The sequence below is a fragment of the Pogona vitticeps genome, chromosome 5, assembly GCF_051106095.1.
Source record: "Pogona vitticeps strain Pit_001003342236 chromosome 5, PviZW2.1, whole genome shotgun sequence".
Classification (NCBI taxonomy): Eukaryota; Metazoa; Chordata; class Lepidosauria; order Squamata; family Agamidae; genus Pogona; species Pogona vitticeps.
In genome coordinates this window covers 70,595,767-70,610,268 of record NC_135787.1, presented here as the reverse complement: position 1 = coordinate 70,610,268, position 14,502 = coordinate 70,595,767, and positions in this window count along the sequence as shown.

Below are 14,502 nucleotides of genomic sequence, written 5' to 3'. Positions count from 1 at the left end.
AAGCTGTGGCTCTCCAGACATTGTCAAATGCCACTTCTCTTTGGTCCTAGCCAATCTTGCTAATAATGAGGTATAATGGAAAAATCTAATTCATTGACAACCAGAGGTTCCTCGCCTCTGATATACCTAAGAATAATTATGTTCACCTGGCTGAGTCTCCAGACTTCTAGATGTTGGGTTCAATTTAGACATGCAGAAACCCAAATCCACAGTCTACTTTACAATGCGCTTTAGGGCATAATTCGAGGTAGACAAAATGGCTGAGTTGACACTAGGCTAACTGAGGCTGTGCTGAATCCAGAGCCTTCCCGGCCTAGGACAGTTGGGAACTCTTTAGCCCTGCCCTGACCCTGGCTAATTTTATGCTGGCATAGTATCTGTAATTTTGGGTTTGGGATGGTGGCATTTGGATTCGGCCTAACTCAGCTCCTCTCTCATTCCTCTTCCTTTCCATTTTTGTTTCTTTGCTTTGACTTTTCTGCTGGCTAATCTCAATTTACACAGCAGTTGTTCTGATAGACCCAGCTGTGCCAACAGATCTGTGATCAACTAACACAAAAGTGTTGTGCTGTCATAAAGTCAATATCCTGAGACAAGGGCAGTTGTGCTGGCACAAGAGGCCTCTGTGGATTCCACACCCTAGAGCTGATGTTTCTTTGAGACTGGATTGCATTGCCTGGCTGCCATTCTAAGCATATATACCTCAGAATGACTATAGGGAGATTTGGTTAAATCTGCATTGCCTTGAATTATTATCAATACTCTGTAAATTCACTGGAAACGTTTCATGCTTGGCCCATAAGAGTTATCTTGTTGCCAGTATAAACACAAATGAAGACAGGTTTAAATAACAACAACAACAACAACTCTAAAGCTTTCATGTCTCCCATAACTTTAGAAGAGGCAATTCCTATTTCCGGCTCCAATATTTTAATTATGAGTAGAAGAAGGCATTTTGGCAGCAGAAACATTTCATAGGGGAAATGTTTCAAAAGCTTCTGAAACATCATCTTTTTAATGATGAAAGGCATAGGATCGTTCTTTCTTTCTTTCTTTCTTTCTTTCTTTCTTTCTTTCTTTCTTTCTTTCTTTCTTTCTTTCTTTCTTTCTTTCTTTCTTTCTTTCTTTCTTCTGTGTGGTTACTCTAAATCGAATCTCTCCAGAATCTGATAATATCTGACAGCTGGCTTCACAACTGAATATAATTCTGTGTTTCCTTCATCCGTTTGGTTGCCCAAGCATGAGACTAATTTCAGTGGCAAAATTCAATCTTGAGGTGTTAGTCTTGAATTTTGCAATCAGACTTCATTGCCAAAATCTGGATCTCAACATATGACCCTTTAGAGGATCCTGACAACTTGTGCAGTGTAGCGTCTGCTCCAACAATTTCACTTGCACCCAAAACTGGACAAAGTTTTGTGCTTCAAGGCCAAGCCTGAGCAATTTATGTTCATTGCTGTGTGTATAAGAGACAATCCAGCTAAGAAGGTATGAAAACAATGTGTGAAAATTTCAGGAAAGGATTACCAATTTTCTTAAGGTTGTATTATACATAAGGCTGACTAGGCTGAAGCCTAAGGGCCCTGCAGGGACTGGAGGCCCATCATTCCCCCCCCCCCCGAAAATGCAGTTTGCACTCTGCACTGTACAAATATGTAGACATATGTATTTATCCATATATATTCTCATAAGCATCCTATGTCTGTCTGTCTGTCTGTCTTAATGCCATATTGATTACCGGTTCCTTGTTTTTTTTTGTTTTTTTTTTGGTCCATATCTGTATTCCAATAATCAGGTGAGAGTAATAGAAGACAGGAGATGCCTCATTTCAGTTCGTATATACTCTTCAACTTATTTCAGTACATTTCTATGAAATTCTTATTGTTATGGGGAAAAAGTGTTTTCCTGAAGAGTTCTATAAAAAATTGTGAACGGAATTCTTCAGGAGATCCTCAAAGTGGAGATATAGGGCTACTGCAGACTAGTACCTACCATACCATGGTCAGGCCATCATCTGTAGTGGGGCGAAAGATTGAAGTTCCAGAGGGGGGTCCAAAATACCTGAAACCCTAGGGGCCTGGTTATGGGTTAATACGGCTCTGATTTTTTTTCCAGATTGCAGGCTTTTCCTTTAATGTAAAATTTAGAATTTAATTAATCAGACTGAATAATTGGGAATATTTCAGAATGTTGCTTTTAGCATTGCATCCTAGGTGTAGAATTTTGGGAACCATAGTCCAAGAATTAAAGAGTAACGTTTTCCGCAATCCGCTTCTGAATTGATGCTGTTGACTTGCTGAGGTCTGAAATGGATTTTGGCTCTTACTTGTAACTGAATGAACTCATGGTTTGCGATTGGTCCAGAGCAGATCCACAGTAGATTTAAAACATTCACAGCTGATCCTTTTTTTCCCCCAATGGAAATCATCTGAGGGATACTGGCAGAGCATTTCTAGTCTTATAGATTTTAATGGGAAGTGATCTTTGTTTGTCATTATTAAAAAGAAGAACATGAATCAGATCAATATCAGCTAATTTTATATGCATCGATCTAGTAACTATTAAAAGAATCAAATGGTCTTAACAAGAGTAAGAGTATGTTGACTGCACCACAAGGAGGCAGTCTGTACTAATGTGAAAGAAATAGCAACAAATATCAAAGGGAGAGTAAGAAACATGTCTGTGGGAAGTTCTTGGAGTTGGTAAAACAGACTACATGTGGCTCGTTTAAGCAAATGTATCTAATCTGTCTTGGAGATCCGGGTATACAACTGCAGTGTTGACAATGTCAATGTATAATAGGATGCAGAGATGTTGTAAAGAAATCCAAGGCATATTGTTTTGGAGGTAGATTCAGTTTATTTCCTGGGGAGGACATCCAGGAAATCTCTTTAGGAAGCAGTATTGAAACAAAATAGGATGCTAGTTTTACAATAACCACTGACCAAAATCTGATTGGTTAGTAACATCAGCAGACATACAATGGAAAAAATTACAGTGGCAAATTTCTGCTAGCTGATGAATTGCCATTTGTATCCTTTACTGCACATTAATTCATTGGCTGAAATTCTGTTGCTTAGCACCACAGGCTGTGCTAGAGTAGGCCCATTGAATGAGTGGGGATTAGAGATGGGGATGAACAAAAAAAAATGGTGATTCATTTTGATCCATTATTCGTCAAGGTCAACAAATCAAGGAATACGAATATTCTTTGATGACTCAATCTGTCGATTCATCTGCACATTAAACAGCTATAACACAGCCCCCCCCCCCCGATGACCTAGAGACATCAAGTTTGGTGAACATTGGGTCATGGTAGTTGGCAGCAGCAAAGAAGAGTGTGTTGCCCCATCGGGGCACTGAGGCAAAAGGCAGCAGAGCAGATTCTGGTCTTCTTCAGCAACATCAGCTTTGCCTTCAAAGGAAAGATTTTTGCCCCCAGGAGGCAACTGGGGTTGCTTGCAACTTCCAACAGCACCATCAGCACCATCAGATGAACAAGGTTGGTGCTACTAACCACGGTTAATCCACGGGGCTGTCGGAAACAGATCAGCTCTGCAATTTGAAGCCAGGCGATGGGGCAACAAAGATGCTCGAACTGGAAAGCTGGGGAGATGCTCGAACTGGAAAGCTGGGGATTGCTTGCAACTTGGCTGCTGAGACTGCCCGGATATGATAAAGATAGCCCTTGGAGGTTTGGGGGGGGGGGGCTTAGATAGGCCAGCCCTCTTGGCACGGGTTGAAAACTAGACGAGCTCTGCCGTCTGAAGCTGGGCGATGGGGCCACGCCCAGACAGGCTTTGGGTGGGGCTGAGACATGCCCTCTTTGGCACAGGGGATGCCTGGACACAGACAGGCTTTGGGTGGGTCACAGCCTGGCCTAGGAGACTCATCTATCCACCAACATCTAACTAGGCTTGCTAACAACCTTCAAAGAAAGAAAGATGCTCAAGTTGAAAACCAGACAAGCTGTGCTGTCTGAAGCCGGGTGATAGGGTGGATCTTGGATGGGGCAGAGCCCGGCTTTGGGTGTGCCAACATGGCCAGACAGCCCTCTGTCTTGGCACATTATGGGCATCACCCAACACTTTGCTCTTATACACTTTAGTTGTACAAGAGCAACTATTTATTCATTTTTCTTAGGTGCTACTAACGTAACAGTGGTTAATCCACAGGGCCACTGGTGAACTAAGCTCATGCAGTTTGTTCCAAGTTCTGCCTACCTACTGAGGCTGTAGAATAGCTAGGAAGCTGGAATGGACAGTCTGCCAGTTTTGGGTGGGCCTTCTTTGGCAGAGGGGACTCCGAGACAGGCTTGTGGGGGCTTGAGACAGGCCTGGTTGGCACTTGGATGCCCAGACAAGCTTGAAAGCAGACTCTTGCCTTCTTTGAGAACATCACATTTGCCTGCATAGTTAAATTTGCCACCAGGAGGCAACTGAGGTTGCACAACAGCAGCAACAACACATGAATAGGGTGGTGCTACTAATGTAACGGTGGTTAATCCACAAGGCCGCTGGGCTTCTTGAGTGGAAGATCAAATCCATGCAATGGGATGAGCTGAGGTCCCATAGTTTGTTCCAGGTTCTGCCCACCTGAGGCAGTAGGAAGCTGGAATGAACAGCCAGGAATTAGGAATGAAACCTAAGTGGACTTTGGAGCACTAATGCAGCCCTTTGAATAAGCAGGCAGGCAGGCAGGCAAGAACTTGGCCCGATGAGGCATCTTCACCCAGCAGACAAGATTTGGAAGGCCCTTGGCCCAATTCTTGGCACAGAATCAGCAGCAGGCAAGCCCAAGGCAGCTGTAGAGGGATGCAGGATTTGGGGCCAACATGGCCCAAGGAGGCTGGAATAGATGCCTGGTGAGGTGGGGGGGGGGAACGCCCACACAGGTTGCACATAACAGCAACATAGACTGTGGCACTGCTGGTTAAACCACTGAGCCACTGGGCTTGTCCATCAGAAGATCAGCACTGCAGTTTGAATTCATGCAACGGGGCGAGCTATGTCCTGTTGCTTTTCACCCAGCTTCTGGTAGCCTTCTGGGGCAGTAGAGAAGACTAGGAGGCTGGAATGAACAGGCGTGAATAGTAATTGGAATGAAGCCCAAGGAGGCTGGAATCATGAAATACGTATAAATATGTATTTCCGAGATTTTTCAGAATAAATGAATCAGCAGATACTGATCCTGGAGATAAGGAGGGACATGTCACACACAGCACATCTCAGGAGAAGGGAGCACATTGGTCAGGTTTGGGTGGGGCTGAACCTGGTCCTCTTGGTATGGGAGGGTAGGACGCTGAAGTCAGCAAGCAGCATTTATTTATTTATTTATTTATTTATTTATTTATTTATTTATTTATTTATTTATTTATTTATTTATTTATTTATTTATTTATTTATTTATTTATTTATTTATTAGCCGCGCCATTGCCAGTGGCTTGAAAAGAAAGCCTAAGGTAGTTGGAATGAGCACGCAGGCCTTTTGGAAGTGGAAGGAGCTGCAGGACTCGGAAAGTTGTCATGTCGCCAGCAACGTAGACTTTTGGAGTGGACCCATCGGGCACTGAGGAAGTTGGCAACAAGGTAGACAGTGGCGCTGCGGGTTAAACCGCAGTGCTGCTGATCCACTGGGCTTGTTATAGGTGTTGTTGTTGTTGTTGTTGCTGTTGCTGTTGTTGTCCATCTCGGTACAGGGGACACCAGGACAGGCTTGGGAGGCAGAACTCAGGTCTCAGGGAATCAGTAGCACCAACAGAAGAAAAGGGTCCAAGCCTTTTGCTATTAACGGCAGCTAATCCACGGGGCCGCGGGGCTGTTGGAAACAGATGCTCTGCAATCTGAAGCTGAGCGATGGGACGATGGGGCAATGCCCGGACAGGCTTTGGGTGGATCTGAGACAGGCCTAGGAAACTCACCTGTCACTCACCACCAACGTCTAACTAGACTTGCTGACAACCTTCAAACAAATAAAGATGCTTGTTTAGAACTAGAAAGCTCGGGGGGATTGCAACTTGGCTGCTGAGACCACCCGAATATGATAAAGATAGCTCTCGGAGGTTTTGGGGGGCTGAGACTGCTGGCCCTCTTGATATGTTCGGGATGCCAGGACCGGCTTTGGGTGCGCCAACTGCCAAGAGGTCTGACTGGCCCTGTTGCCACATTTGGGCATGGGGACAGGCTTTGTGTGTGCCAAGACAGGCTTGGCTGGCATTCTAGTCACGTCCTGGGGTGCCGGGACAGGCTCTGGGTGCACCAAGAGGGTTGTCTGGCCCTCTTGCCATGTTCAGGGGTGCAGGGACAGGCTCTGGTTGTGCCAAGAGAGGGTTTAAGCTTTGATGCCAAGAGGGCAGGCCTGGGTCTGCCCCAACCAAAGGCTGTCTGCACGTTTCCCTATCACCATATCGCTTGGTTTCTGACTGCAGAGCTGATCTGGTTTAACACGTGCCAGGCAGGATTTCTCTCCTCTCAGTCAGGGAGGCAGAAGGTGGAACAAACTTAGCCCGCCGGGACTACGTAACCCAGCAGGCAGGCAGGGAGGCAGAAGGTGGAACAAACTTAGCATGCTGGGACTACATAACCCAGCAGGCAGGCAGGAGTCCAACAGTTCTCGGCCTGCTGGTCTGATTTGATCCAGCAGGCAGGTATGACTGGAATTGGCAGCTGGAGTTCTGACTGAGGGGCACGTTTACAAGCCGGCAGGCAAGTAGGCAGGTCTTTTTTTTTCAGGAGGACTGGAGGGTGGGCAAGTGGGCAGGCAGGCGGGCACAGGCAGGCGGGTGGTGTGTTAAGGGAGAGACTGTCATTGGAAACCTACCTCTTTGGATTCAGTGAAGGGAAGCCCAACAAGGGAAGGTTCACCTAGATGAACGACAGTCTCTCCACAGTAACGGGATCCAAATGTGAGCAGCGTGGTCAAAGTATGTCTCCGAGATGGGAAAACATGCGCTCGCTCTGGACACTGGTGGGGGGGATGGAAAGGAGGTCCATGGCCACATTGGACAACGACGACAACTCCGACTAGTTTCCTAGCCCAGTAATGGAGAGGATCTAACTGGTGGGGCTGAGGGGACTCAGCCAGATATTCCCGCACCATTATCTCTGCTGAATCCTCCTTAGCCGGCTGTCTTTCCTCTGAGGCAAGTGCCAAGGTTACCACAGAACTCCAGTAATGTTGGTGGTGAACGGAGCCTTCACTAGGTGAAGTTCTTCCCTGTGGTTCAGGCAAACCACCCTGCCCCTCGTGGCCTGACGTTCCCATTGCCCCACACAAGCATTGTGCCCCCAAAACCCTGCGGACCTCAGTGGAGAGCTCCATTCACCCCTCCTTGAGGTCTGAGGTGCATGCTGCCAAACCCCCCTTGATTCGAGGTTCACACAGGCAGACCATGTGGTAAGTTCTGTCCCTGTAGACAGGATGGAGTCACTTCTGCACACCTGCCTGCAAACTCTTCACCAAAGCCTTGGTCCATGGAATGAGGGAGGACCCTGGCGCCACAGCAGTCTCCAGGGACTGATCAAGGGCATGAATCAGGAGGATGATCTGCCCCAGGCTTGCCGTATAAGCACCCAAGATATCTGTGGTTTCCAGAAATGGCTTGAGCACCTCCACCATCTGGGAGAGGGCCAGCCAATCCATGGCAATGATGCCCACCTCTCTCCCCCTGGGTAGAATGGGCACAAAGGACATGATGTCCTCCAAAATGGCCTTCTGCTGCACCAGGCAGGACTCTATGGTGTAGGTGGAGTTCCACCTGGTGACCAGGTCTGTCAGGAGAATGTGGGTCTCCTGACCCAACTCCTCCTGCCTCTCACGCAGCCAGTGGGCAGCTTTCAGGCTGCGGGAGAAGTGGCCCACCAGTTGGTGGCATTGCTTTGGGAGTGCCCATGTCTTCCGGGTGCCTGCATCCCACTCGGGTTTGACGTGGCTGCCCAGGCCTAGGGCATTGCACACCACAAAGTGTAATTTGTGTGCCATGCATACAATGTCCTCAAAGCCCACCGCATTCAATGCTGCCAACATGTTCCGCCCAGCATCTATGACCATGTGGCCATGGGTCAACTCCCCCTCTGGTGCCCACTCCTGCAGCGTGGACAGGAACTCATCGGCGATGTTCCTCCCCATCTCCTGAGCTTCCATGTGCCGCGCTTGCAGAAGAACGGACCTATAGCCTGGGGGCAGGGCAAGGGCCTCCCCCTGCGGCCCTGTCATTGATGAGCTGCCACTACTCAAGTCTTCTGGCTGCCACAAGTGGGTTGTGAGTGAGAGGTAGCCGTGCTGACCTCCACTCCACAGGTCCACTGTGAAGTGCACCTTGTTCTCCATGAGGGGAGGTCATGCCAGGGGGCAAAAAATGCAGCAACTGGCAGAAGGCTTGGTATTCCACGATGGACAGTGGAAGTCCAAGCAGGGTGATCATCTCAGCGACGAAACAAGTGGCCACCTGCTGGGCTTTGCCCTTCAACCTGCAGAGCTTTGAATTGGTGCCAGCAAGCTCAGAGAGGCTCCCAAAAGGGATAACGAATATAGACGAATATGAATGGATCGATGAATAAAATCGAGGAAATATTCGTCAAGCCATATTCGTCCTGATTTAAAATTTTACAAATATGGATCAACAAATATATGACAAATCTGCTATATTCATCAGAAAAACTGATCCGTTTTTATATTCGTCCCCATTGCTAGTGGGGATTTAGTGAATCCACTCATCTGTTAGTTCTATTGATTTGGATGGGGATACACTAGTTGTAAGTTACTTTGACAGTTAAAACTAAAGTAGACCCACTTGAAGCAATAGAACTTGAGGAGGAGTTGACTCACCAAATCCACACTGATTCAAAGGGCCTACTTTAGTGTGATTATGATGCTGAGGCTTACGGCCATTGTCTCATTATGCATGAGTCCGAAACCAAAGCAGGAACTTTAGTTAGTGGCAATCTGCTACTGTTACTGAGGACACTCTCACCATGCCACTATCTCCTAGCATCCGTCACCCAAAGCAGTGAGATTGGCCTCTGTGGTGTTCGCCCCTCGTGTCCCTTGCTTGATCCATCAAGACTCAGAGCACTCAAAGGCAAACAGTCCCCTGTTTTACACTGCTGCCACCAGGTGATCACTAAATCACCATTACTTGAGGAAGATGAAGATTCAGGTCCACACTTCAAAGTCTTTTAAATAAAACATTTTTATTGGTTGATTACAAATTGATAGTGATTCATAAATGTCTTCTTTAGGTAAATTTATTATTAACAACAATCTTCTATTTGATAATACACTCCTACTTTTAATCACTCCTCAGATTTCTCCACACTCCACACTCTATCCTCTTCTCCACTCTCCCACTCTACTCATACTCTCTCTGACTGACTCTCTGTCTCTCTTACCACATCCCTCTTGGCTCCGCCTCTTATCACATCCCTCTTGGCTCCGCCTCTCAGCAACATGAATATGCACGAACAATTAACATAACTCAACATGACATAATAAAGGGGAACGCTACAGCCTCAATCTTGGTTCTGCTCAAACCAGGAAATCCTGAGCCAGAATATTCCCAAAAGATGGCGGTTCAGTCTGTGCTTAAAGTCTGAAGACCTCTAGCATGGGAAAGCCAATCACCCTTCTACATACAGTGGGGTCTCTGCTTAAGAACTTAATCCGTACTGGAAGGTGGTTCTCAAGTTGAAAAGTTCTTATGTTGAATCTGCATTTCCCATAGGAATGCATTGAAAACCATTTAATCCGTATCTGCTCTTTTCCGTCCATAGAAACTACAGTGAAACCTCTACTTAAGAACTTAATCCGTTTTGGAATGGTGTTCTTAAGTTGAAACATTCTTAAGTTGAAGCAAAATTTCCCATAGGAATGGACTGAAAACCAATTAATCCGTTCTGGCTGTTTTTTTTGTTATGTAGAGGTGTGTTCGTATATTGAAGCATTAGTTCCCATAGGAACTAATGCAAAGCTGGTTAATATGTACTCTACCACTACGGGGAGAATTTTTTTTAACCTAAGATGACCTAAGGTTAAAAAAAGAGCAGGAAAGGTTTTTTTTCCTGTTCTTATCTTGGATTTCTGTTCTCAAGTAGAAGCAAAATTTAGCAAATGGAGCTGTTCTTAAGTTGGATTGTTCTTAAGTAGGGACGTTCTTAAGTAGAGACCCCACTGTAGTTGCTTCTATTTTTCTACTCCTTTTATTATCAAGATGCTTCTCTAACAGTGAACTACGTACATGTCCTATAATATATCTTAGAATTGCAGAGCTGGAAGAGACCCTGTGGATCATCAAGTCCAGCCCCTATCAAGGAAGCACGGTGTGGAATCAAGCTCCCAGCCTCTGACTCTGCAGCCAGATACCTAAACCACTGAGCTATCTAGCAGTTCTCATATTTATACTTACATTTATATTTGTATTTATATTTAGCATTCTTTTGTTTATTGGATTATTATCTTTCTACCCAGGTACTTTATTAGAGTGCTTGATTACCCACCAGAAGGACTAGGTAAAGAGACAAACTTTCCCTCTGGCATTTATCTATAATTACTGTTTGGGAAAATTACTTTTTTGGACTGCTGCTCCCAGAATCTTTCAGACAGCATAGCTGGTTCAAAAAAGTAACTTTTCTGAGCTCTTTCCATGGTCAGATGCTTCTCATGGTGTGATTCAGCCCTAAGAATCAGGGGCTTTCTTTTCTTTTCTTTTTGAATTTAATTTCAGGAAGAGTAACATAATACTGTTTTGTTTTCTATGTTTAATGATTAAACATCTGGAGTCATACTTTATTTTTTTAAATGGGAAGTTAGTGGTTCCCATTAAATGCACTCTCTCTCTCTCTCTCTCTCTCTCTCTGATTTCCACCTGCAAATCAAAGATGTTTTTCCCCCTCCTCTACGTACCTAACTGTGTCAATTAGGTTTATTCATTGTTTCAGGATGAATCAGGAATGGTGAACATGCTGATGTCCACTGAATTTAAAAAAAAAAAAAAGGCCAGGGGGAGAATAATCTTAGGTAAATAAATCCTCTTACAAATTATTCCTCTCAGCAAACAACAGCTGCACAGGAAAAGGAAAACTGTTAACCATCTCTCGTTGTGCAGGTCCACTTGATGCCTCTTAAGTAACCAGATTGTGGCTGTGAGCTACTTTGTCCAACACTCTACAGGAAAAGGCTCTGTAGGAAAACAAAACAGACAAGTAAAACAATGGTGTGAATTTGAGCTGCTCTTCTTAATACTGGCAACATCTGGCCTCCCAAAGTTTCATTCATACACTTATTCATGTCCTTGCTTTAGAACCTGCCAAAAGACCACCTACCTATCAACAAATTTATTAATAGGAGGAGGGAGAAAACGCTGTGGAATTCAGCTGATGTGTTTCTCATTCTAGAACTCCTTGGATGAGGGTGAGGGTGAGGAAGTTAGAACTGAGAATAAGGTTGCGTGCTAATTAACAGGAGGGAAGACAAAACAAAACACCAGCCAAACCAATGGCTTTAGCTCCATCTCTAAAATTTACCAGATGAAGCTTTTCACAACACAGAGATAAATGTTATTGCCTGTTTGTGTTACTTCCTGTTTATAGACATAATTGTGTGAATGGGGTTCATTCATTGCTTCAGAATGAACAAGAACAGTTAGTACATGACCATTTCGCTCATGGGTGTTTTCTCAGAGAGGGAGCAGAAGTTCAAAAATGAGGGCTGTGTGTGTCTGTGTTCTCCCCACCTGATGTTGTGGGATTACAACTACCTTCAGCCCTGACTCCTGATTGGACGGTCTGGTGTATGATGATCCTAGTACCTCAACAACATCCAAAAGGCTACAGGATACCCATGTATACCCTGCAATAACAGGAGTGAACAAGGTTATGGAGTGAGGAAAGAAAAATAGTGTTAAAGCAGCCTGTTATACAGATATGTATGTGCATTTAATCCCAAAGATACAATGTCTTCAGAGCTTTGCAAAATCTACTCTCCCTCTGGCAGATGTATGCAAAAAGTTTTCTTTACGGAAGGGGTAATCAGCTGATTTCCCTAAGACAGACTGGTTCATTTTCGGAAGATAACGTAACAAAGCCTGGAAATGAAGCCAAGTTCAAGTTTTAAAATATATAAATAAATAAACCCGTTGAGTGAAAGCTTTTGTAAAAGCTATTATGTTACTGAGGCTTAAGGAAAGCACGGCTGTTTATTGTAAAGTGTTTATTGGCACAGATGTCGATGAATGGGCTGACAAGTTTATTTTAAAAGTTCCGGACGGTCCTTTTTCCCCCCCAATGGTTACTTCTCCCGCTCAGTTGCTTCCTCTCTGTGAAGGGAAAGGATTAGAGTTATGAATTTTTGAGCAGGCGGTGGGTTAACCCCTGGCCACCAGTGGTTGGGAAAACACTATTGGTCTGCAGAAATTAATTTGACAGCTCATAAATATCAAAGCCAATTCTCCTGCCATGGTATGCCACTTTATTTAGCTTTTGCAAGTCTGTCGGCAAGCAAAACAGTTTTGGATTTGAGAGGGCTCTTTCTAAAGATTAGCTGTATCTTTGCTGCGTCCCACACACTCACAATTTCTCATATATACTCACCAACTCAGTGTTGCCTAAGAAGTTGGGGATGGAGTAATTGTGGGCCTCCAAAAAGTTGTTGGGCTCCAAGTCCCACAGCCTATAGTCAACTAATGTTAGATGTTGGAGCCCAAAAACATCTGCAGTGCTACAAGTCATCTACCCCTACTGGGTAGAGTCTCTCCAGAAGTTACAGACAGGAGTCTTCCTAAACTGTACCTGGATATGTCATATATTGAATCTTTTGCATGTGTTTTATTACCCTTGGCTGTCTAAGCCATTCTCAACCTTTTTTCAGCCTGCCATAAACACATCATGAAGAAATATAGGCCAAATCAGAATTGTATAAGTTGCGTAACGAATCTTATAAGTTGGTGTGTGAATAATTGCTTCCAGTCTGTGGCCCCCTTCAAATGTGCCATGTGGGTCCTGTTGAGAATGACTGGTCTAAGAGGTTCAAATGGGCAATATATATCCAGACAAAGAGGTAAACTAATATGCATAGTTTGCCAAATGTTAATTGTGGCTAAAAATGCAATCTTGTATGTGTATATCCAGTATATCCTAAACAGACCTGCTAATATTTGGGCTTCAAACCGCACTGACTTCAATGAGATTAAGGATACAACTAAGTCCTTTTCTGAGATGTATGAAGGACATTCAGTATGCTAAAAGCACACAATGCAATATTCTCTTGGGAACTTTTGCTAAGCTCAGCTTCTGTACTCCTGTGCATGTATTTGGTTAGCTTTTAAAAAAAGGAACATGCTCATCAAACATTCCAGAAAAGCTGACTAAGCATTTTAGCTATATCCTTTCTGTGTCTGTTCAGAACAAATATGAATGACTCAAAACATCTTTTTAATGACACCCCACCCCCTCTCCATAAGCAATATGTTTAACTGGCAATGAATATAAAGCAATGTTCTCACTGGCTACCTCAAAATTATTTTACAGCACAATCCACTTGAAAGTTTTCCTGTTTAAGTTCAACTGGAACAAATGCACCCTACAAGGAAAAAAAAATCATGTCCTCCTGTTCTTTGCAACTTTGCAGTCAGTTTTTGTTCCCATGCTTTTTAACTATCGACCTGACGCTAACATGATGAATAAAGCTGAAAATCTGGGGGACGTTTGTGGATTCCTACAGCCTTCCTCCATGGGGATCTCAACTGCACTGGTGTCAAAAGGCAGGGCTGGTCACAGGTTCAATACAAGGGTGTGACTAGCAGTAGCTGTGGGATGTTCCCTTTCTACGTTACACCCAGGAAGGGAACTTGTGATACATACAGTATGTATCAAATAAATGTTTCTGTTTTGTCCTTCCCAAATTGTTTTTCAAGTAAGAGCTCTGGCGGAATGAAATGGGAAGAGGATGGAAGACAGAAAGGCAAAGGAGGGGAAAAGAAACAAACAAATAAAAAAGATGAGATTGAAAAGCAACCAAATTCGTAAGAAAGTGCATAGGAATACTAACAGAGGGACAATTTGCCTTGCCTATTCTATCCTCCTTACTAGGCACCAGATGCAAAAGTACCATTATCTGCTATTTTTATCCAGTGTATTGTTTACTCATGTCTCATCTGCCTCCAAAAATCATTATGAAACCATTATGAAAAGCATAATATCATAATTATGATAATATTTGTAGATAATGTAGGTTATCCGGCAGGTTGCTATCAAAAGAAGAGTCACTAAAGGCTTGAGGAAGGAGGGGCTGTTCACAGAGAAGACTCTTGGAGCTATGACTCAAAACCGTTGCTTGCCAACCTCTCATCTTCACCCTCTGAACTGGCGAGATGGACAGGCTGGATGAGTCAAGAACTGAAGTAATTCTTCATCATTCTCTCTGCCTGGCCCACTCTCCCCAGTGTTTTTTCAAGCACTCAGTTTTTCTTGCCAAGGTTCTTTAATATGTCACAGAAGATTCTTTTTTGTC